At 37.2% G+C, this 24173-nt stretch overlaps 1 protein-coding gene and 1 long non-coding RNA gene across 4 annotated transcripts in view; one reads left to right on the top strand and one right to left on the bottom strand.

Moving 5' to 3' along the window:
• Positions 1-24173, top strand: part of unc5da (unc-5 netrin receptor Da) — a 247173-nt gene that overhangs the window by 120826 nt on the left and 102174 nt on the right. The window lies entirely within an intron of this gene.
• On the bottom strand, positions 231-23902 carry LOC125252533. The gene is made up of 3 exons (XR_007181239.1): positions 23526-23902; positions 23167-23207; positions 231-675 (listed from the first exon to the last, which is right to left on the bottom strand). It is a non-coding gene; the product is annotated as an uncharacterized LOC125252533 (long non-coding RNA).

Here is a 24173-nt window from a genome sequence, read left to right as displayed (position 1 = left end):
AAAGTCGTTATTTTGTTTTTTTGGCACACAAAAAGTATTCTCGTCGCTTTATAATATTAAGGTAGAACCACTGTAGTCACATGATTTTTTTAAATATGTCTTTATTACCTTGCTGGATTTTGAGAGGTTCAGTGACATTGCTGGCAATTGATGCCTCACTGAGACATTGGATTTCATCAAAAATATCTTAATTTGTGTTCCGAAGATGAACGAAGGTCTTACGGGTGTAGAACGACATGAGGGTGAGTAATAAATGGCATTATTTTCATTTTTGGGTGAACTAACCCTTTAAATTCAGGGTGGACTAGAAAGCAAAATTGACCAAGACTCCTTTAACGTTTTATTTTAGCACTGTTTCATGTTTCTGCCTTAATGTTGAGAAGACCAAGCAGGCTAACACTTCCAAGCTGTTGATTCTGTCAGGGGAAGAAGGGTTAACAACATTTTTTGACAGCTAGAAAGGAGTAGGGAATTGAGAAGGCACTGAACAAAGCCATCAGTAAACTTCAGTCAGCTTATTGGTAGGGAAGAGTGTGTTGGCCGTCACACCACATAGAAGTGAAATGGCTGAACCGCAGTTGAGGTCAGTGCTAACGCACTGGTGCGGGGCGAGGATGGGGCTGGAGGAGTGATGAAAGGTCTTCATTGCTTGAGTCTTGTAAAATGACAGGGAGCCTGTGTGGAATAGGACAAAGGTGCCTTAATAGGGGTCACACCATGGAAACAAACTACTTTCGAAACAAACGGGTTAATGTACAGTGGGTACGGAAAGTATTCAGACTCTTTGTTTCAGATTTTTCACTCTGTTACATTGCAGCCATTTGCTAAAATCATTTAAGTTAATTTTTTTCCTCATTAATGTACACACAGCACCCCATTTTGACAGAGAAACACAGAATTGTTGACATTTTTGCAATTTTATTAAAAAAGAAAAACTGAAATATCACATGGTCCTAAGTATTCAGACCCTTTGCTGTGACACTCATATATTTAACTCAGGTGCTGTCCATTTCTTCTGATCACTCTGCCATAAAGCCCCGACTGGTGGAGGGCTGCAGTGATGGTTCATTTGACCTCATGATTCCCATTTGCTCTGACATGCACTGTGAGCTGTAAGGTCTTATATAGACAGGTGTGTGGCTTTCCTAATCAAGTCCAATCAGTATAATCAAACACAGCTGGACTCAAATGAAGGTGTAGAACCATCTCAAGGATGATCAGAAGAAATGGACAGGACCTGAGTTAAATATATGAGTGTCACAGCAAAGGGTCTGAATACTTAGGACCATGTGATATTTCAGTTTTTCTTTTTTAATAAATCTGCAAAAATGTCAACAATTCTGTGTTTTTCTGTCAATATGGGGTGCTGTGTGTACATTAATGAGGAAAAAAAGAACTTAAATGATTTTAGCAAATGGCTGCAATATAACAAAGAGTGAAAAATTTAAGGGGGTCTGAATACCTTCTGTACCCACTGTAGATAGACTTTACATAATTGACAGTAAACAAGCATGTAGAAGTCTTAAAGGTACAGCAGCAAAACAGCTTTCTTTTTTTAAATAAATGTCAAATAAAGTGTGGAAAATAATCAGGTTGAAATTAATTATAATGATTTTGTTGCGGTCTAAATCCTGACTAACATTATAAGTGGACTTGCGTGTAGACCTACTGGAAACTTAGGATTCTTTCAGCACTGAACACAAATTTTCCGATCTTTAGGACTTGATGGTCCGCACTGCCATTTCACAAGTGATAAAATCTAATCCATTTAGACACTGTAGTCAATATCTGGTTGTTTCTACATTGGTTGCTGTATTGATGATGTAGCTAAGCACCAGGACGATGCCAGAGTAGCAGTCAGTGTGGAAGGAGATGACGGAAAATGGAAAGTTTGCCTCTGTTCATGTCCATCATAACATCTTTTGCATGAGAGAACAGTAGCAACAGAGACATGTTTGGCATTCATGCATAAACTGTGACCAAAACTGCAAACTCATTCACTGCATAGTGAATAAAATGTAGATTTGTATTGGGTTTGTAACATTGGATTTTTTTTTTTTTTCAGACATATATATATATATATATATATATATATATATATATATATATATATATATATATAAAGGATTCTAGGCTGAAATGCCAAAAAAAAAAAAAAAAAAAACGGATTAGGATGGACAAAAGCAGAGAGATTACCGACTAATATGACAAGGGCAAGATCATCATCATTGCCCTGGAAATGGCCCATGGAAACAGCTTACATGTGTGCTCTGTCTGACTGAGTTTTAAATCATTGGAACTAGTGTGTGAGGCTTTAATACGTGAGCGTTTGTGCGTTTCTGCAGGAAAAGTCCATAAGTAATGGGTGGTGTCTTGTTTAAAGCAAATGATGAGCACACCTCCACCAGTCCAATTGGAATCGTGGGTAACGTAGTATATCGTCAGTAGGGTCAGGCAGTATGTTTCACTCATTTCTCCATCTCATCCCCTAGTTTTTATCTTGTTCATCTTTCCCGCTGGCCGCCCATGCCGGTGATGATTGCAGAAGTTCTTCTCAAACGTGTCAGCACATCTCTCACGTGACGCATGACCAACATTTCTCCTGTAATGTCGTCAAGTTAATGATCCCTTTTCTGTATTTTGTATATTTCGCTTAATAGAATAGTTCATCATTTACATTCATGCCATTTCAAGCCAGTATTACTTTGAATGAATTTAAATGATGATGAATGAAGACCGAAGCTTTTCAAGCTTGTGTCAAAAGGACACATAGAGCACTATATTCCAAGCCTTAAGCCACACAATAGTGTGAGAAAAAAGTCATAAAGATTTGAGCTGAGTAAATGACACCATTTTCATTACTGAATGAACTATCCAGGTTGGCACTTGAATGTGTGTATGTGTAAATTGAGAGAATAGTAATCGAGAGCACTGGCTTTTCTCCATGTCCAAGTGTCCTTTTTTATTGTAGTCATAACACTGTGTGTCTGTTTGCAGGTGCGGCACTGTTTGAACAGATGGCACTATAAAGGTTATTGCTGTTTATTAAATGCAGGGAATGTGAAGTTTTTATATACATTTCTCAGTCCCTGAATGTTAATACTTTGCTGAATCAGTCGTCTCTAGTTCAGCAGACTGTAAGCAGATTCTTTGAAGGTGTCAGAAATGTTTCTGATCAAACGGAGGCTGACAGTCAAGCTTAGCAGAGCCCGTATCCAGATTCACATAATTAAATTCAAACCTCTGGAGAACTTTTATTTTCATTAGTTCAAATAAACTGCTTTCATCATTTCAGTCATTAAAATGCTTATTGCCGCACACTGCACATTTGCAGGCTTCTTACATGTGACCATATGTTAAATGTTTACGGTGGCCTTGTTGTGGTTTTTCCACTTCATCCACTAGGCGCAATCTGAAAAGTAACACATACACTAGTGACAAAACCACAGCAAATTAGAATATGTTTGATGTTTAAAATACAGCTTTTGATGTTTAAATGAGTTCAGTGAAATTTCACAGTGATGTGACTTCCCAGTGTGTGTAAAAAAAAAAAAAAAAAAAAAAAAATTAATAAATAGAAGGCGACTGTAAACGACTATAATATATGTTGATTGTTAAGATTGGGTAGAACAAAGTCAGAATAACATGTCAAATATTATTTGTGACAGACCTAGGAACAACTAAAGATGCTAACCAGCCAAACCTTGGCCTTTTGGTTCATAAACATTGCGTGAAATATTTTTTTAATTATGATTTTTTTTTTAAACAAGGACTTTTTCATATCATATTATTATCATGTAATAATAATAATAGAACATTTTACGAATTAAAGGTGCCCTAGAATTAAATATTGAATTTATCTTGGCATAGTTGAATATCAAGAGTTCAGTACATGGAAAAGACATACATGAGTTTCAAACTCCATTGTTTCCTCCTTCTTATATAAATCTCATTTGTTTAAAAGACCTCCGAAGAACAGGCGAATCTCAATATAACACCGACTGTTACGTAACAGTCGGGGTGTACGCCTCCAATATTTGCATATGCCAGCCCATGATCAAGCCATTAGACAAGGGCAGAACGTCTGGATGTGCAGAGCTGAATCATCAGACTAGGTAAGCAAGGACAATAGCGAAAAATGGCAGATGGAGTGATAATAACTGACATGATCCATGATTACATGATATTTTTAGTGATATTTGTGAATTGTCTTTCTAAAAGTTTCGTTAGCATGTTGCTAATGTACTGTTAAATGTGGTTAAAGTTACCATCGTTTCTTACTGTATTCACAGAGACAAGAGAGCCATCGCTATTTTCATTTTTAAACACTTGCAGTCTGTATAATGCATAAACACAACTTCATTCTTTATAAATCTCTCCAACAGTGTGTAATGTTAGCTTTAGCCACGCAGAATAGCCTCAAACTCATTCAGAATCAAATGTAAACATCCAAATAAATACTATACTTACATGATTCGATGCATGCAAGCAGCATGCATGACGAACATCTTGTAAAGATCCATTTTGAGGGTTATATTAGCTGCGTGAACTGTGTTTATGCTGTTCAAGGCAAGCGCGAGCTCCGGGGGAGGGGGAGCACGAGAATTAAAGGGGCCGCAACCTATATATCAGTGCATAGTTAATGATGCCCCAAAATAGGCAGTTAAAAAACTGAAACTTCACAGACACATTCACATTCAGGGGACACCTTAGACTTATATTACATCTTTTAAAAAGAAGTTCTAGGGCACCTTTAAGTCTTTTACGTTTTTTTTATGTCCACTAAGTCTTCATGTATTTGATCAAAAATACTATAAAAATCATTATTTAAAATAAGTTTTCTATTAAAATATTATTTTTTTCCTGTGATGTCGTTGCTGTGATGACAGCTGAATTAATGACACGAAAGGAGGCAAGATTGAGCAAGAGATTGCTTGAGTGGTAAATGGAAGGTGAAGAAGGGGTTATCTTGAAGATGAGTGATCTTCAGAGGTGTATATGTGGTATGATATGTTGAGAGGCTGTAGAGTGTGTCCCAGTGATGACCTATAGAAAGCATTTGACTATAAGGATGGATTCTTAGCTGTAGTGAATAAGTGCTTAATTAATTACAGATGAAACAACACTATTTTTATCTTAATGAAATAAAGATTAACTAGACTGTGAATTTACAGCAATAAACCAGCTATTGTCATTTGTGCAAAAATAGTCTTCTGCAAGTTTCTCAGAGAAAACTTTGTTTCTTAATTCACTGAGAGAATAACAACTGTGGAAAAGGGCTAAGGTCAGTATCTCCCCCACACCCACCTGTAGTCTACCAGATGGGTCTATTTAATCAGGCGCACAGGGGCACCGCAGTGCAAGAAGTGTGGAGACTCAACACTGTTTATATGAAGCTTTTTGTTAGAATGAGGAAGATATATTTTTTTCCTACTTGATTTTATTTGTGTTCCTTGGTCGTCTACAGTTTGTGTAACACGAATTCCGTTATCAGAAGAGTATGTGCATACTGTACCGTATTTTTGTAACCACACGTACATGTGCGCACAGGTCGCACATGCAGTAATTAGTCTATCCACAAGATGGCAACCGTGCTCTGGGGGTTTCAATTCACAGGGTAGTTGAAGAAAACCTGCAAAAACTTTTTTTTTTTTTTCAGAAATATTTTCTATTTATTACAGTTATTGATTAAAGATGCAATGTGAAAATTTTAGGAGGATCTATTGACAGATTTGCAATATAATATACATAACTATGCTTTCAGTGTTGTATAAAGACCTTACAAAATGAACCATTATGTTTTTATTACCTTAGAATGAGCCATTTCTATCTACATACACTGCGGGTCCCTTTACATGTTAAGTCGCCATCTTGCACCCGCATGTTTCTACAGTAGCCCTAAATGGACAAACTGCTCTATAGAGAGTGCGTTTGCTTGACTCGCTACTCTCTGCTGTCTCAGATGATGACATATATGTGTTGGCCACCGTAGCTTCTCTATTTTGCAATTCACAACCTCACTGCTAGATGCCTCTAAAATTTACACACTGCACCTTTAAGATATTTTTAATATATAATATATTCTAAGATATTCTAGTTCCATTTACAGTGACTTGTACCTTATCATATATATGATATATAAAAATATATATTTTACTACAGATAGAAATACAGTACAGCATATAACACAGTGTAAATGCTTATTGTATATCTGTATGTAGGAATTGGTTTTACGCTTACATTTAATGGTGCCCTAGATTCAAAATTTGAATTTTACTTCGGCATAGTTGAATAACAAGAGTTCAGTACATGGAAAAGACATACATTGAGTTTCAAACTCCATTGCTTTCTCTTTCTTATGTAAATCTCATTTATTTAAAAGACTTCCGGAAAACATGCGGATCTCAACATAACACCGACTGTTACGTAACAGTTGGGGTGTACGCCCCAATATTTGCATATGCCAGCCCATGTTCTCAACATTATGAAAGGCATTAGACAAGGAAAGCCAGTAACGTCTGGATCTGCACAGGTGAATCATCAGACTAGGTAAGCAAGAACAACAGTGAAAATGGCAGATGGAGCAATAATAACTGACATGATCCATGATAACATGATATTTTTAGTGATATTTGTAAATTGTCTTTTTAAATGTTTCGTTAACATGTTGCTAATGTACTGTTAAATGAGGTTAAAGTTACCATCGTTTCTTACTGAATTCACGGAGAAAACACTTGCAGTCTGTATAATTCATAAACACAACTTCATTCTTTATAAATCTCTCCAACAGTATAGCATTAGCCGTTAGGCACGGAGCACAGCCTCATAGAGAATCAAATATAAACATCAAAATAAATACTTTACTCACATAATTCGAAGCATGCATACAGCATGCATGACGAACATCTTATAAAGATCCATTTGAGGGTTATATTAGCTGTGTGAACTTTGTAAATGTGCTGTAATATAGTCGAGAGCTCGTGTGGCAGGGAGCACGCGAATTAAAGGGGCGGCGCGCTGAAAAAAATCAGTGCATAGTTAATGATGCCCCAAAATAGGCAGTTAAAAAAATTTATTTAAAAAAATCTATGGGGTATTTTGAGCTGAAACTTCACAGACACATTCAGGGGACACCTTAGACTTATATTACATCTTGTGAAAAAGCATTCTTGGGCACCTTTAATCATTTAGCAGAAGCTTTTGCCCAAAGCGACTTACAAATTAGGAGAAAAATAGAAGCAGTTGAACCAAGTGCAATGACAAGTCCCAGTTAGTCTTTTTTCCCCTATTTTTCTCTTGGTTGTACATATACAGTGCATTTAACAATATGTACAACCAAAGTAACCTACTGCAGCTGTGCACTAATGAAGCAAGGTGTCAGGATTGTGGAAGACCCTGAAAAGGGTTAGTTAGTCACTGTGAATGGTTCCGCTCAATAGCACTAATTGCGAAACTGCCCAGCTGAGAGGGGATGTGTCCCTCTGACCGTGAGGCAACCTCCACTGGGCCTTCCTCCGACCTCCCTCTAATGATCATGTATAAAGGGGAGGACTTCATTTGCTCCAGCTTTGTCTTAGTAAAGGATTAAATTTGTTCTTTTTTCTGTAAGTGTTCTTTTTTTCCTGTAGTGTTACATTTAATGCCAGTATGTGGTACATTTATAGTGTAATGATATGCTGTATTCATAGGGTTCGTTATGCTCTTGATTGCTGTGATGAGGTCAGAAGATTTTACCTAATGGTGCAGCACAAAGAGTATGTGCTTGGGGTTAGAGGGTAGAAGCTAACAGAAAAGAGGGGACATGCTAAGTGAGCTAATGCTAATGCCATCAGATATAATGAATTCACCTGGCATGTCTCCTTAACTTTTTTTTTCTAATCACATCTGACTTTTAGATATAAAGACATACCTGTCAGGACACTCTGGAGCAAATTTGCTAAAAAAGTTTTTACTTTGCATTTGAGCGCCAACTATCTTATTTAACTAGTTGCTCTAAGATAGCATGTGCCTTATTTAAATGAAATCTTATTTTAAATTAAATCTTTGTCTTTGGGAGTCATTCTCCTTTTTGTGTAAATTAGACTTTTTGTGGACTATTGTATGCCAGATCACAATCTGCTACCTAGGGCTCAGAAGCGACCAACAAGATTGGGAATTGCTCCATGCAAATTGCATTCAACATATTCTGTGGGAGCATTTGCGCCGTTACACAATTTGCATAATTTTTTTAGTGATTTGGGTACTAAAACAACGCAGACAGCACGTGCAATTAAACGCCACTTTCAGTGGCCGCAGTTCGTTCTTAGTGAGTCCTCTATGAGCTGACTGATATGATTAGAGACAAATTGTATGTGTCTGTTTAATATTCCTCCTGAATTCTGCAGTGGTTGGACATGATTAGGTGCAGAAACCCTCTCTAATATTCAACAGAGAGTTTCACAGCTACCGTCGAATGACCTGCAAACTCAAAGCCATGTTTTAATGTGTTCACCGAGGTGATTAAAGTCAGCTCGTCAAATTCCTGGCTGACAGTAAAAGTCCCTCGGGTAGCTTTAAGAAGGAACAGGTACAGAGTTGTGGTGACGGGGGGCATTCTGTTCCATTTGTCCTAGCTTTGTGGAACTGGAATCAATTTTCTCTGCTCTCAATGAACAAAGTCGTGGCACGCTGGATCGAAGATGCTTCCTGCTGACATGCAACCAGGGTCACGCTTAAAGATTTATCTTCTGTTGTTGTTTAATGTATTAAGGACTTCGGTTTAATCTCATTATTGATGAATTTGCAAGATTTAAACTTCAAAATATATCTATATATCTATCTATAAGAACATGAGTAAAGTTTGGTCTGTTCCTCACTCAAAGGTATTGTTTAGCTTGGATGTAGTGCACTAGCTGGATGGACTAATTTTATGGTGTTAAAAGCCACCGATCACTGTTTTTTTTTTTTTTTTTTTTTGAGGAAAGAAACGGTGATGACTAGAAAGAATTACTTAGACTTTTGTGTGCTAATGTACATCAGGCTAAAGTCAAGAAAGTATAGAAAGGCATTGATCTGATTGCTGCCTCTTCTTTCCAGACAGAAAGTAGGAATAAGGGGATGAGGATGAATGGAGAGAGGTAGCAATAGAAAGGTACTGTCAAAGAGAGATAAAGAGGATGAAAGAGGAATGAAAAGAGGGGGTGTGAAAAATAGTAACGATTGGCACAGGAAATGGTGTGGAAGAAAATGCTTGGTCAGGCAGCTGACCAGCCGAGTCCAGATTTAATCTCCCAGCGGCTCCTGATTTGATTACTTTAGTCTGAGATTGAAAACACAGAGTATGTGCACTCAGGTGAACATCTTACGTGATGAGCCAGTAACAAAGTGAGACCGGCAGTGGAGCTAGCTGCAAAAAAAGCTCTTCCATAATGAACACGTGGCACTGTTAACACTAACTACACCATTTGATTCTAAAAGATGTTTTTGTATTGACAACAGTTCAAATGAATCCATGAGGGTCATGTACCATTGCTATGAATGCTGACAGCTTAGGGCTAACGGGTGTGTATAGGGTAGGGCTGCACGATTAATCGAAATAAAAGCAAAATCACGATATGGCTTGGTGTCATTATCGAATCACAAAGGCTGTGATGTAACGCATTGCATGTTTCAGGGTGAAGCGCGGCAATGTGTTCTTTTACACCTAAGCAGCTCATGATCCAGTGTTTTCAGTGTCTCAAAGTGGTTCGATAAATAAACTTCAACCAATCAGACGTACTTTGCAGAGTGACGCGAAAACTCCAGACAGGTTTAGTTTGTATTGGTTTATAGCACTGATCAGCGGTTTGCAGAAGCAGCAATGGCATCGAGCGATTTTTGAATGGTTGTGCAAAAAAAACATGAAAGTGAGTGGTATTTACACCCACTCGAGCGATTTGTTTACTAAACTAAAGAAGTCATTCAGCATCGTCGAGAGGTTAAAAGGAATTGAATTGACGGTCGTGCTTGCCGTCGCTTCTCTATCGTCATCGTGTTATACCCGCCAATAGCGAGCAAGGTGGATAAGCCAGTCTGTGATTGGTTCCCGCAAAAGTGTAACAGAAGCAGTAGAAATGAATGTACGGGTTTCCAGACTGAGTTGCCGGGGCGAAATCAAATCGCCGGCAGATCAGGCTGGGTTTACCCAGTCTAGACTCTATGTAGTTTTCCACCAAAATAAAAGCCTGATGTTTAATGTTTGAAAAAAAAAATAAGACAGCCATAAATATTAGTATTTTAATTATATATATATATATATAATATATATATATATATATATATAATTTATGTTTATTTTAAAGTCATTTTGATACATAATCACATCAATTTGGGCCAAATTGTGCAGCCCTACAAACAAGCACAGCAAACTAGGACTTTTTTTTCTCCAATTTTAAAATTATTAATTTTGATTATTTGATTATTTTTCCTCAAATTGTCCATCTTTATTATAGGTTCAGTTAAAATTTAATAACTAGCTTTGTCAAAATGAGTAATCCTCTGACGTGATGTATGATGCAGGATGTAGGAGTATTGTAAGCTTAGACGCCTTTCGCGGTTCAAACAAATAGGGCTGTGCAACAAATTTAAGCTCCTCTTCTCTCATATCGAAATCCTCTGAAATTATCCATGACCGGTGATTTGTTTTGCTCTATCCTCTGCGCCTCCGCGTTCATCATTACGTTGTTATGTTACGTGCATCAGGTCCAAGGTTACTCTTCCGCTGCAAATTGACATTCTGTGTACTGTCATCTGCCGGAAGCTAGTTATTTGAAATGATAAAGTTTTAAATATGGATATTTTTCTTACAAAAACGCATCGCTTCACTTCAGATGACCTTTATTAACCCACTGGAGTCGTATGGATTACTTTTTTTTTTTATGGATGGATGGATGCATTATTTTTTACTTCAAAACGCGGCCCCGCATTCACAACCATTATAAACCTTGGAGGACTAAGGATATTTTTTAAATATATCTCTGATTGTGTTCACCTGAAAGAAGATAATCATATACACCTAGGATGGCTTGAGCGTGATTAAATTATGGGATAATTTTAATTTTTGGGTGAACTATCCCTTTAAATGCAGTGTGTTTACAGCAAAGTCAACAGTTTTAGTAGGAATGTTCACTTTCACTTATAATGAATGTGTAAACCAAAGCAGCTAAGCTCTCCTGGTCATTAATTGTGTGGAGCGTTAGCGTTTGATTAGGGCCGATTTGCTTCTGTTGCGATTATGCTTGATTGATTATGGTAAATCCACAGGATTAAAAGGCTAGGAAGATGCTAATGTTTATGCATGGATGGGAAAAAGAGCATCCCTTTAAGGAAAAGCAAATGAGAAAAGATCGGCCACAAGTTTGAACAGAAGACGATCAATTAAAGGGAAGTTTTCTGACTGTCAGTGGGCTCTGTTACATTCTAAAGCACATCAGTGTATGGGGATTAGCGGTAAGCCTGGGTATTTGGTGAATGTTAGCATTAATCGGCATGCGCCAACTACGCAGACACACTTGCTCTCTCTATTCCATCCCAAAAGCCATCCGCCAATAATAAACTTGCACATTCACGCACACTCATACTTTTCTATGGGTTTTTTCCCTCATCCTCTCTTGCCTCATACGGGATGAATAAACATGAAGCTAATTATGGGTCACTACAGACCAATCTCATGTTTTTCATATGAGCTTGTGACCTCACCTTGACCAGCACTGACTTTCCTCATTTTCGTATATCGCCTAGTTTAATCCCTCCTATCAGAATTTGAAACTCTTTTGACATATATTACTGCAGCACCGTCTTGGCTGAATATACATTTGAATTTTATCACTTATACGTTTATGATAGTTTCTATTTTAGCATAATTGGATCTGATTCATATCACAGGGCTTCTTGTCACCTATGCAAATGTAAATCATTATTAAAACCTTTTTAGACTCCGTACTGATATATTACATGAAATTTTTGCTTAATGAATACTTTTAAACTCTCCACTTAAAGCCCGTAGCAATAATTTATCACTTTTTACGCTAAGCACTACAGCCTCATTAGAATGATTGAATATAGGCTACTTATGTGTCATATCCTTAAAGGAACCATTCTGTAGGGGACCTAATTGAGTACAAGTGAAAAGAAAGGTTTATTTTTTTGGATGTGTTCATTGGCCTTCTGTATTATGACTCTTAATTAACATCTGAAAGTATATTCATGTTATTTCCAGCCTCGTATTTGATGCGTTCCAAGAGAAACAGGCGTTTATAGAGAGTGATGTATTCAGAGGAGGGTGAACCGCGTTAATGTGCACTTTATTGGACCTGATGCTGAGTGGAACCGAGAGGTGAGACAGGTTATAACCTCTGATTAGTGAGCATTACAAGCTAATGAGGAGAGATGAGGGTTACACCTCTGGGAGAGAGACAGCACATGTGACTGAGGAAACAATGGAGGGATGTTGTCAGGAAAGAACAGGCAGCATGTGTGCTTTTTTACATATATGTTTTGAACTATAGCACAAACACTTGAGATGATACTAGCGGCTCCATTACATGGGTAAAATGGGTGAAACCAAGCCTGAAACACTCCAAACGGCTGTCATTTCAGTGGAAATAGGTAGAAATAATAGTCAGAAGACCTTGAAGAGGAGGTCAAAAGGGAGCACTGTGATTGGCTAATGGAGCGTAATTGATCTACAGTGCAGCACAGATGGCAAAACAGCTTAAAAAAAAAAAAGAGGAAAAATAGTCAGGATTTTCCAGTAATTTGAATGTGGAAAAAGCTTAGACAAACATGCTTGTACAGTCTGGTCTGATGCTACATATGCTACATATATATATATATATATATATATATATATATATATATATATATATATCCATATATGTAGCCTGAAACACAGATTATTCGAACCAACCAGCTACGAGATGGATAACATTACAAATTTTGATTTGCAGCAAAAAAAGTATTAGAAAATTGGACAACAAACTGTGCTTAACAGCTGAACAACAATCACATGAAGCATTGCGAATGACAATCAAATTAAATATAATGTACCAATATGAAAGTTCAAGTTACGGAAAAAAACGAAACTGGCGCCGCGTTCGTTCCATAAGTAGAATAGTGAAGGCGTAGAACATTCAGCGTAAGCGTTATGAAGAATGCGGAAGCGGAAAGTACGTTCAATGCGATATTTTGTTTATAAAGCATAAACGGTTGTATTTTTTTCAAAAATGGCCGATCAATTCACTAGATAAGACCCTTATTACTCATCTGGTATCGTTTAAAGCCCTTGAAGCTGCACTGAAACTGTAATTTTGTTTATTTTGGTAGCCTTTGAAATCCACTGTAAGGAGAATAATCCTGGAATGTTTTCCTCAAATACCTTCATTTCTTTTCGACTGACGAAAGAAAGACATGAACATCTTGGATGACATGGGGGTGAGTAAATTGATCAGGAAAAGTGTATTTAAAAGTGGACTAATCCTTTAAGTAGTACTGTATGGCTCTTTTCCACTGCGTGGTATGGCTTGGTTCGGTACACTGTACTTTTGGTTCGCTTTTCCACTGCCGTTTCGTACCGCTTCTAAGTGGGTGGGATTATAGACTGATATAGTTGTGCCGTCTTTACTGCCATGGATCCGCTGTTCAGCTACTAATGAGTCTGCACCTCATCTACTGACCACGATACAGCCATTCCTTTTTTCAAATTGCGTGCGAATGTCGTAAAAAAAAAAAAAAAAAAAAAAGTCGCACGTACAAATTATACTGCGGTGGCTGTTACTGACTGTTTAAATCTAGTGGGTTTGGTGTCTCTTCTTTCAAATCCAGTGACGATTCTCTGACCAATCAGTAATATGCAGTTTACATGTCACATTCAGTATCAGTACAGCACGCTTGGAACCTCAACTGAGGTGGTACTATTTAAGCGAGCCATTCCATACTGAGCCGTCCCATGCAGTGGAAGAGAGCCAAAAAGTGAGCCGTACCGAACCATAACATCCAGTGAAAAAGCTTTTTAGGACCTAGTTTTATTCAGAATGGGAAAAAAAAAAAAAAAAAAAAAAAACCTCAAACACATTCATACACACATATTAGGACCTCAAATGTCTTTTGTTGATAGTGAAGTTATGTTTTTGTGACAATGAGCAATGGTTTGTTGCTACCCAGCACATATTCATTGTGTGTGAGAGCATGTATCCCTCTGTGTTTCAGGGTTCAGAAGTTCAGCGAATATGAATTCTGCTCTGCTGAAAATACTGCGGGCTATCACTCATTCATGTGTTTAATACAGACTGTTTCCTTCTCGAAATTACTTTCAGCAGAAGGGGTTTTCAACTCAGTTGTCATGAGACGCTCCCTTAGCTTCACTCTGCCTTTCACTGAAGTGTTTTTATTCATAGATTTTAATGTCTTTGCATCATAAGAACGCCTCTTTATTGGCTCCATTTTCTCTGTTAGCATCAGGTTTTGTGAAAACCAGTAAGCTAAAGTTGCAATGCTATTGGATGCTAACCATGCTAAATACAATATATAGTGCCTACAGAAAGTCATCATCCCCTTTTAAAACAGTTATTTTATTTGTCATACAGCCTGAAATAAAAACCCATTCCAAAAATAATCTTTTCCAGCTTTATTTAAAATTGTGCCTGCCTTACCACAAAAACAAGACTTGTAAGTCCTTCAAAGTTGCCTTTGGTCTCTTGGTAGCTCCTCTGATCAATGTCCTCCTAGCTTGGTCATCTAGTTTGGACGGACGGCCTGATCTAGGCAATGTGTTGGTGGTGCCATACGTTTTCCACTTCTTAATGATGCTCTGAACAGTACTCAGAGGGATAGCTAAAGGCTTCAAAAAGTTTTTGTAGTCTTCTCCTAACTTGTGCTTTTCTACAACTTTATCCCAGAGGCCTTTTGAAAGCATTTTCCCAACCATGGTGAATTCTTTGCAATACCTTGCACTACAAACAGTGAAATCTTTAAGAAACAGCTGGTTTTATTCTGAAGTAATCAAAACCATACAATTGATGTCAGGAGGGGCAATTAACCTAGTGTTTGATCTGGAAGTTGATTGGTTGCACCTGAGCAAGTGTATAATGAAAACTTTAAGGGGCTCATCACTTTACCAAACCAGGTATTTCACCAATAGATTTGTAATGTGTTTAATTTTTAAATATAATTAAATGCATTGATATAATAATATAATGTTTCAAAATGTTATGTTATGTTTCGCTTGTTTTTTTTATTTTATTTTATTTTATTTTATTTTATTTTTTATTTTATTTTATTTTATTTTATTTTATTTTATTTTATTTTATTTTATTTTATTTTATTTTATTTTATTTTATTTTATTTTATTTTATTTTATTTTATTTTATTTTATTTTATTTTATTTTATTTATTTATTTTTTTATCCAGGGTGTCATGTGACAAAAGTTAAAGATTTTCACAGGGTATGATGACTGTCTAGGCTCTATAGATGATATTCCTTTTGTGGGAAGGAAAAGCTGGGCTGAAGTAGTTAATAGGCAACATTTCTACCACATAAACACTGGTTGTCGTTCATATATAGATTTTTATGATGGAAGTTTGCAAAAAATGTCAAGTTAAAACCTCCAACCCTCACAGGAAGCCATTAAACTGAGCTATGGCTTTAAAGCGCTTTAATCCGTGTCTCTGAGTCTGACATTTAAACTTCAGAGCCGGAGTGGCGGTGACCAGAGCCAGCGTTAGAGACAGATGAAATATCTCTGTGTGTGTAAACACAATTACACGTAATAGTTCAACTGCTGTGACCTTTTAATTTTAACAGACACGATTATTTTTATGGAAACAGGTCATTTTAGACTGTTCAGAAAAAGATATTTGGAAAGCTTTTACCGTACACAAGGTTTTTTTTTTTTTTTTTTTCCTGCGACTTGCCAACTAAGGAAATTTTGGTCGACTAAGCCTCTTCTAGTTGACTAACAATTAGTCGACTATTAAGGGGCAGCCCTAAAAACAATGTGATGTGATGTTTATGATATGTATCTTTTATAAAACGATTAGTTCCTGACCTTGATTCTGATTGGTCAATAGCTGTGTTTTATTCACGATGTATATGTATCACTACACAACATCCTTAGCAACCACTCTTAGCAACGTAAACTGAATTGAAGCTTACTGTATTATGTAGAACTAGAAGAGTATTGTTAGAAAGAGGTCGATTGAACAAGTTTATTACCTGCATTAAGATTTAGCATTTTCCTTCAGGTCAATCCTATGTTCACAATAAAAAAACTGTTTAAATGTCCGATGTATTATCTTGTCCTTTTAACAGTTAAAGGTGCCCTCGAATGAAAAATTGAATTTATCTTGGCATAGTTGAATAACAAGAGTTCAGTACATGGAAAAGACATACATTGACATACAGAGACCCCATTGCTTCCTCTTTCTTATGTAAATCTCATTTGTTTAAAAGACTTCCGGAAAACACGCAGATCTCAACATAACACCGACTGTTACGTAACAGTCGGGATCATTAATATGTACGCCCCCAATATTTGCATATATGCCAGCCCATGTTCGAGCATTAGACAAGGAAAGGCTGTATTAACGTCTGGATCTGTGCACAGACAAGGTAAGCAAGCAAGAACAACAGCAAAAAATGGCAGATGGAGCAATAATAACTGACATGATCCATGATATCATGATATTTTTAGTGATATTTGTAAATTGTCTATCTAAATGTTTCGTTAGCATGTTGCTAATGTACTGTTAAATGAGGTTAAAGTTACCATCGTTTCTTACTATATTCACGGAGAAAAGAGCTGTCGCTATTTTCATTTTTAAACACTTTCAGTCTGTATAATTCATAAGCACAACTTCATTCTTTATAAATCTCTCCAACAGTGTAGCATTAGCCGTTAGCCACAGAGCATAGCCTCAAACTCATAGAGAATCAAATGTAAACATCAAAATAAATACTTTACTCACATGATTCGATGTATGCACACAGCATGCATGACGAACATCTTGTAAAGATTCATTTGAGGGTTATATTAGCTGTGTGAACTTTGTAAATGTGCTGTAATATAGTCGAGAGCTCGTGTGGCAGGCAGCACGCGATTTAAAGGGGCGGCGCTCTGAAAAAATCAGTGCATAGTTAATGATGCCCCAAAATAGGCAGTTAAAAAAATTAATAAAAAAAAATCTATGGGGTATTTTGAGCTGAAACTTCACAGACATATTCAGGAGACACCTTAGACTTATATTACATCCTGTGAAAAAGCATTCTTGGGCACCTTTAAGGGGTTTTCCCGTGACTGATAGCGCTAGTCAGAGCATTTGTCAGTTGCGTCTTGTTCCGTGTTCACAACAATTCAGTCTTTTCAATGTAAAAGTCTTCACTACTGACTGACACACTCATAAAGACAGTCTTTGCCGCCATCTAATGACGTAATAATGTAACTTCTGTTGCTGTTCACGGTCAGGGACTATTTTTTCCGGCAGAAGGAAGGCTTTTAGAAAAAGTTTACTTCATGAAAGTTGCATTGATACATATTTTTGGCTTTAATATTTGTATTGTGTGGTAACTCGAGATCTGTAAATGTGCCGTGAATCAAGATAACATAATATAACATTCTAAGTAAGCAATAAGGTACTCAAGGCTAGTGCTGTCTCGTGAATAAGTCACGGCTGAAGGGGTTGCAGGCACTCCGCACGTTATATTATATTATCTTGATTCACGACACATTTACAGATCCATTTCATATAGGTTATTAATAATTTTGGATTATTGAATCATTTTAATCAAATTCTTTTTAGATAGATGACAATTTGACAAATGAATTATTATAAATAGGTTTGCATTTACTAACTTTACTCTTGTGCAGAATTACATGTCCAATCCAGGTGATTTTTATACAAGACATTTGTAGCTAATATAAATAGACATTTCAAATGAATTCCTGTCTAAAGAGATATTTGTTATGCTCTTTCCCTGGTTATAAATATGGCAGGACAGATTGTTTGATTGATGTTCCTGTATCACGGGACACTCATCGCATAAATTGTGTGTCAGTCTTTCACCTTTTTGCTAGTTTGCACATGTCATGTTGTAACTTCATCAACTGTACTCAGAAGACACCAAACTTCCATTATAGAGGACAGTGGGGTGTCAGCTAATGATTTCTCTGTTTTGTAAGAGTCGTTAAAAGCTCTGTCTCACCTTGCTGTAATGATTATCCTAGGTTGTGATGGATTCTGGGCAAAAAAAAAAAAAAAAGAAAGAGAAAGAAAAAAAGAAGAAGGTAAGAGGTGCAAGTTTTATGAGTGACATTTTTCCATATGCCACATATGCGCACTGACAGGAGAATAATGATATTAATAAATTCACCAGAACGATCCGCTTTCGTTCTTTTTGAGGGATATTAACTTTTTTATGGAACTCAGTTCCTCTCTGCTGCCAGATTTTTAATGAAATGACAAAATGACAACATTTAAGGTATATTTTATCTGTTCTGCTCCTAAAGCTGTCTGGGCACAGGGAAGAGAGATTGTAATATATTCTGAGGTTCATTTAATAATACTATGCAATCGAAAGAGCAGGAGAGGCGAGAAACTCTATGTTGGCTCCATTTGGTTCAAGCAGACTAGAGAGAGAGAGAGCAGAGGGAGATGGAGAGAAAGAGAGAGACAGAACTGATTCCTACTCACTTAAAGGCTGTAATTACAAGCCTTTCTGCCTGATGGATGAAAAGGAGTTTTTGTAATGAATGAACAGAGATATTGAAAGGGGAGAGTGAACGGAATTGGCTTGCATATTGCTCTCAAAATAACAGTCATTATGGATCTGTTATTGCAGAAAACATACCTGCAGATTATATAGAGAGAATATGCAGTATGTTTTCTTGAGTTACACATTGGTCAACTTATTAGATTAAAGGGTTTTAAAATGTATCAGCATTCCCTTTCATAGAAATGTATGGAATCTATCATTATGGCTGCCAAATTTACTGCACCGACTGATGTTATTTAAAATGTTTAACAGCGTTAATTTTCTCAGCGCTGTAGTTTTCCATTTTGTGGTATAGAACTCCCACAATTCACCTTTTCCCTGGCTGCTTTTCTTTCTTTTCTGAGAGACAGAGTGAGAGAGGGAGATAGGGATTTGGCTAAGGATCTAAGACATCCAGAAGACAGACATGGAGTGAATGCAGCGTCTTCATGATTCAGACAGATGTTTGCCACAGGATGCATTCAGAGGGACTTCCCTTGAGAGAGAGAGAAAATCCGACCTTCATTTAACAAAAACAGCCTTTCAGTTCCCAGTTATCCAGCTACCTGAGGAGATTCCTCAACAACAGCGTTTTGGCCACGTTTCTCCTGTGATTTGTTGATATAGTATCACATATTTGAACAGATGGTGTACAGAAATCTGTATGAGCTCCGTACATTCACACTCTCCTAACAAGCCATAATGCCCCCTGCTGCGGCTCACGGCAGGGCTTCAGATTAATCTCTCTCTCTTTGCTCTCTTTCTTTATCTCTCACCCTCTTTTGCTTCCTTTACATCATCCTCCTACTCTCCTACTGAGTTTCTTTCACCTGTCTCCATGTTCGGCTCTGATCAGCGTCTGAATGAGAAAGAAGAGGCTATTTACTTTGACTGACAGAATGAGACTCCCGCCAAACTCGATAGAACTAGCGTGTCAGGGTGAGTTTTGTGTAAAGAAAATGAACAGCTGGAGGGTCAGTCGTTTTTAGGAAGGCGGGAACTAGGCGGAGGACATCCTGAGACAGGCAAATTTGACTCTAAACAGTTGTTATCGCAGGACTCGTGCGGTTTAGATTCTTGCCGCTGGGAAAGAGGCATTCACGAAGCATTTTCGAAATGAGGAATCTGCCGTCTATTTATAACTTATGAAGCTCATGAATTTTTACTGATGCTGTGGAGACGTAAGATGTTATTTTGGGGGGGTTATGGTAAAGGTGCTTTCTTGAAATCTCTTTCCAAGCGCTTGATTTCATCTGAACACTCATGATGTTGTCTGAACTCTCTATACTCCTTAAAAGCAGCTCTGCGAGGAAAAGCTTCTGGAGCTGTAGGTTTGGAGACAGCGTGTGGGAAGCCGCCGTGTCTCTCTCTTCTCCTTCTCCTCCCTCCATTTCTCCAGTGTCTCACGGCTCAGTGTGATTCATGATTAATGTGCCTGTCATGCTCATCAAGAGCTCAGAAAAGCCTTTTGGTTGTTCATAGTCCCTTCGTTTTTTTAAGCTTGTTTTTTTTTAAACTCTTCTCTTCTCTTCTCTTCTCTTCTCTTCTCTTCTCTTCTCTTCTCTTCTCTTCTCTTCTCTTCTCTTCTCTTCTCTTCTCTTCTCTTCTCTTCTCTTCTCTTCTCTTCTCCTTTTGTCACATCTCATCATTTCTGTTCACCGCTCATTTCTTTTTGCCTCTTCTCTAATCTGTTCTGATCACTTTTCTTCTGATTTCTTGTCAGTTTCATTTTTTCTTTTCTCTACCATTCTTAAGTCTCTTCACTTATCTACATGTCTCTTCTCATCTATTCTCCTATTTTCTCTTCAAGTCTTATCTCGTTTCTCGTTTCTTGTTTTCTTATCTCTTCTCACTTCTTTTTCCACATCTCGTCTCTTCTCTGTTTATTTCTTAGGTTTGCTTAATTTCTCTTCTCTTAGTTTCTCCAATCTCCTCCTCTCATTTCAAAGTCTCGTCTTTCCTCTTCTCTCACCTTTCATCTCCATCCACCTTTCTTTTCAGTTTCACTTCATTTATTCTCTACTCGTGCTTTGTTCAACACAGGCTCATTGGAAAAATATACCTGCGTCAACATTTTTGCAAAAGACGAGTTCAAAACAAGCTTACATACCATGGTTATGATTGCGTTTTTATGTCACATTTGCATTTGTTTACACTATCAGGTAGGTTTAGGGTTTAGTGTAAGTGTACGTTATTTTTAAACGTGATGGAGTATTAAGCTTTTAACACCACTCACCAGACAGTTCAATTCAGAATATGTACAAACTCCAATGTAATAAAACGTTGCCATATTCACGTTCATATGTTCCGGAAAAAACAAAACACACTTTTAGCACCACTCACTGGACAATTCACTTTGAAACTGCACAACACAACATATTTTGAGTTTTGTAAAAATGTTGACACAGGTACATTTTTCTAATGAGCCTGGAGCTTAGAGAAGGATGGACAGAATAACTGGTGGTGTGTATCTGTATGTAAGCCAAGGGCCTGAGGAGGCAGTGTCTCCTCAAAAAAAAAAAAAAAGTTTGATGTATTATCTTGTCCTTTTAACAGTTAAGGGGTTTTCCCGTGACTGACAGAGCTAGTCAAAGCATTTGTCAGTTGTGTCTTGTTCCGTGTTCACAACAATTCAGTCACAACAATGGATGGGAAAATAATCAATATTACAAAAATAAAAACGCAAATATTACAAAATGTGACATTAAAAAGTGTAAAAGACACTCTTTTTTTTTAAGTAATACTGTCCAACAACAACACCCACAGGTAAACAGCGGGAAGCTTGCCTCCTTTCAGCTAATTGACTTATAACAGACCCCCACACATGCGCTAGGTTTAGGTCGGGGTATTGAATGGGGGAAAGTCACATGAGAGGACTTTCGCCTCCATCGAGTTATGATTGGATATGATCGGTTGTGATTGGATATGATTGGTTCGTGTGGTAAATCCCACCTCTTGATTTTGTGCGCATTCTCAAATCAGCCTGAATGAAGACAATGATGGCATTAATGGGAAGACTAATTAAAAAGTAAACAACTCAACCACTTATATCAATGCTTTGTAATGTCAAACTTCAACTTGAAATGGCCTAAAAACAAAATAGCTGCGGGTGGTTTTGGTGTGCATCTTTGTGTCTGTGAGCAGTGCGTACAAGCTTGATGACTGCTGTAAGTTAACTATTAAAAAGAAAAGTTGAACATTAGTTCACAAATAAAACATATAGTTTAAATTGTTACTGCTTTTAGTTATTATTTTGGAACAAATGTAAAAATGTGTAAAAACACTAACTTGATGAAATTTATACTTGTTTAAAAAAAAACAAAAAACATTACATACAAAAACCCTAATGCTTGAAATAACCGATTTGAGTAGAACAAACTTAAATTAAACAAATTAGTTCAGTTTAACTTTTATGAGTATTATATATTTTATGTAAACTGAACTGTTTCATTGTTTTGAGTTTTATAAACTTATTACTTTTCATTTAGGTTTAACTGAAACTGGGCTGGGATTTCTATTTCCCAGTATGCTTTGCCCATGGCACTCGAAGGATAGAGTAAATATTAAAATTAAGTGTTATATAATGGTTTTTTTTTTTTTTTTTTTTTTTTTGTGCAAGATTAATGTTAAGTGATAGATTTAGTAGTGATTAATGTTTTGTTATGCTAATTTAGAAGAGTTTCTAATATTATGGTGACAAGTGTGCAGCTTGGTTTAAGAGCAGTATGTTAAATGCTTTATTTATGTAATGTACTCATTCAGCAAGTGTTATATTATGCTATTGTTAACACATTAGCAAATTAGCAAGTTAGCATTTTTTTGAATTAGCTTGTTATAGCTAGCTAAGTTTACACTAATAAAAATGTTTACATCTTAATTTTAAGTTAAATGTATGAATTAGTGTACTCAAACATTTCAAGTTAAGAATAATTCAAATGTATGAGTACAAAATAAAAATCGGCCAGTTCTGCTTACTTAAACTTTCTTATTTTTATTTTTTTACTTAAAATTAACTTACTTAAAATTTCTTAACTTAAAAATTGAGGCAACCGATTGCCTCAAATTTTTTGGTTTTGCAAACTTATTCGGGTTTACAGTGTATAGTGTAAAAATACAAAAGAGAACTGTATATCTCTCTTTTTATATAATGTTTTATGTGATTAAGTGTAACGGGGAGATAAATTTACATTTGAAATATAAAAAACTCTGAGGACTTTGCCTCCTCTTTTTGAAACACCACCGCACACCACTGATGTAATGTGTATGTTCACAATATATATTGTGTAGAACAATATCGGAACAAAAAGAACAGAAGATCTGTCTCACATGCCACAGTGGGCTTAAAGAGTCAGGTCGTCACACTGAAGAGCTTGGAACATAGACTGCATCTTTATCCAACTCACCACTGAAATAGGCTGGATCCAGTAGACCTTTAATGAGAGACCTACAGAGAAAATCACAGGATATGGGAGATGATGTTGTGGTCGGCAGGGTGTCTACATCCTGTATGAATCCATACTGGGTTCAGACTACACTATATTTTTGTCTGTTATGATCAGACTATAAATTCTTGTCGTGCAGTGGACAAGAAACATGTTAGACTACACGTTGCTTCCCAACCAATCATTGCTTGCCGTATTTAACGGTGTGCGTGATGTCATAAAGAAGGCAGAACTACCAAACTGATTTCGGGAAACAAGAGCATAAACAAACAATGGCTACCGAAGTGGCGTATTAGCTTAAAGCCAATTTCAATACTCACCTGATTGCTGAAGTGCAACGATTGCTCTGCTATCGTTCTCCAGCATTTATCTTTTTTCCCCTCTGTCGTGGTAGTCCCTCGAGGAAACATCAAGGCATCATATTGTCGCCATAGCTCCACAAACCTTTCCTCCATTGCATAATTCCAACTAGCAGCACCAATACCATCGTCTCTCTTTTGTTTTGCCATATTTGAAAGATATATATGTAACCCCTGACCCAGGTCCTACTCGCCCCGCTCTGCGCGGGCCTCGAACCCGGGTCTCCGGGTTCGAGGAAAGTAATGCCGGCAGACCCTCGCGGACGTCTGCCGGCCACACAAACATAATAAAACATAAAATAAAGTCCAGGCCTAACTTAGTCCTTTCTCGTCCTTCACTGTCGTCGCTCCTCCTTTTATGCTTCCGGAGCTCCTCCGTGAGAGACTCAAGGCCGGTGATGCTCGTTATCACTTGAGTCACCGGCCTCGCGCCGTTCCCTCACGGCTCTCGCCCGCCCTGCTCGTCACAGTCAACTTCACAGATGTGATGGGACCAAAAAAACAAACAAAAAAAAAAAAAACCTGCTAGGCTGCTAGTCTTTCTGTCAGGACGTCGTAAAGAGTCGCAGACGTGGCGTCGGTTGTCATCCACTTTGACACACTACAGAT

Source organism: Megalobrama amblycephala, linkage group LG18 (genome assembly GCF_018812025.1).
Source record: "Megalobrama amblycephala isolate DHTTF-2021 linkage group LG18, ASM1881202v1, whole genome shotgun sequence".
Lineage (NCBI taxonomy): Eukaryota > Metazoa > Chordata > Actinopteri > Cypriniformes > Xenocyprididae > Megalobrama > Megalobrama amblycephala.
Note: the sequence above shows the minus strand (reverse complement) of the source record. Positions and strands in the feature narration are given on the sequence as shown.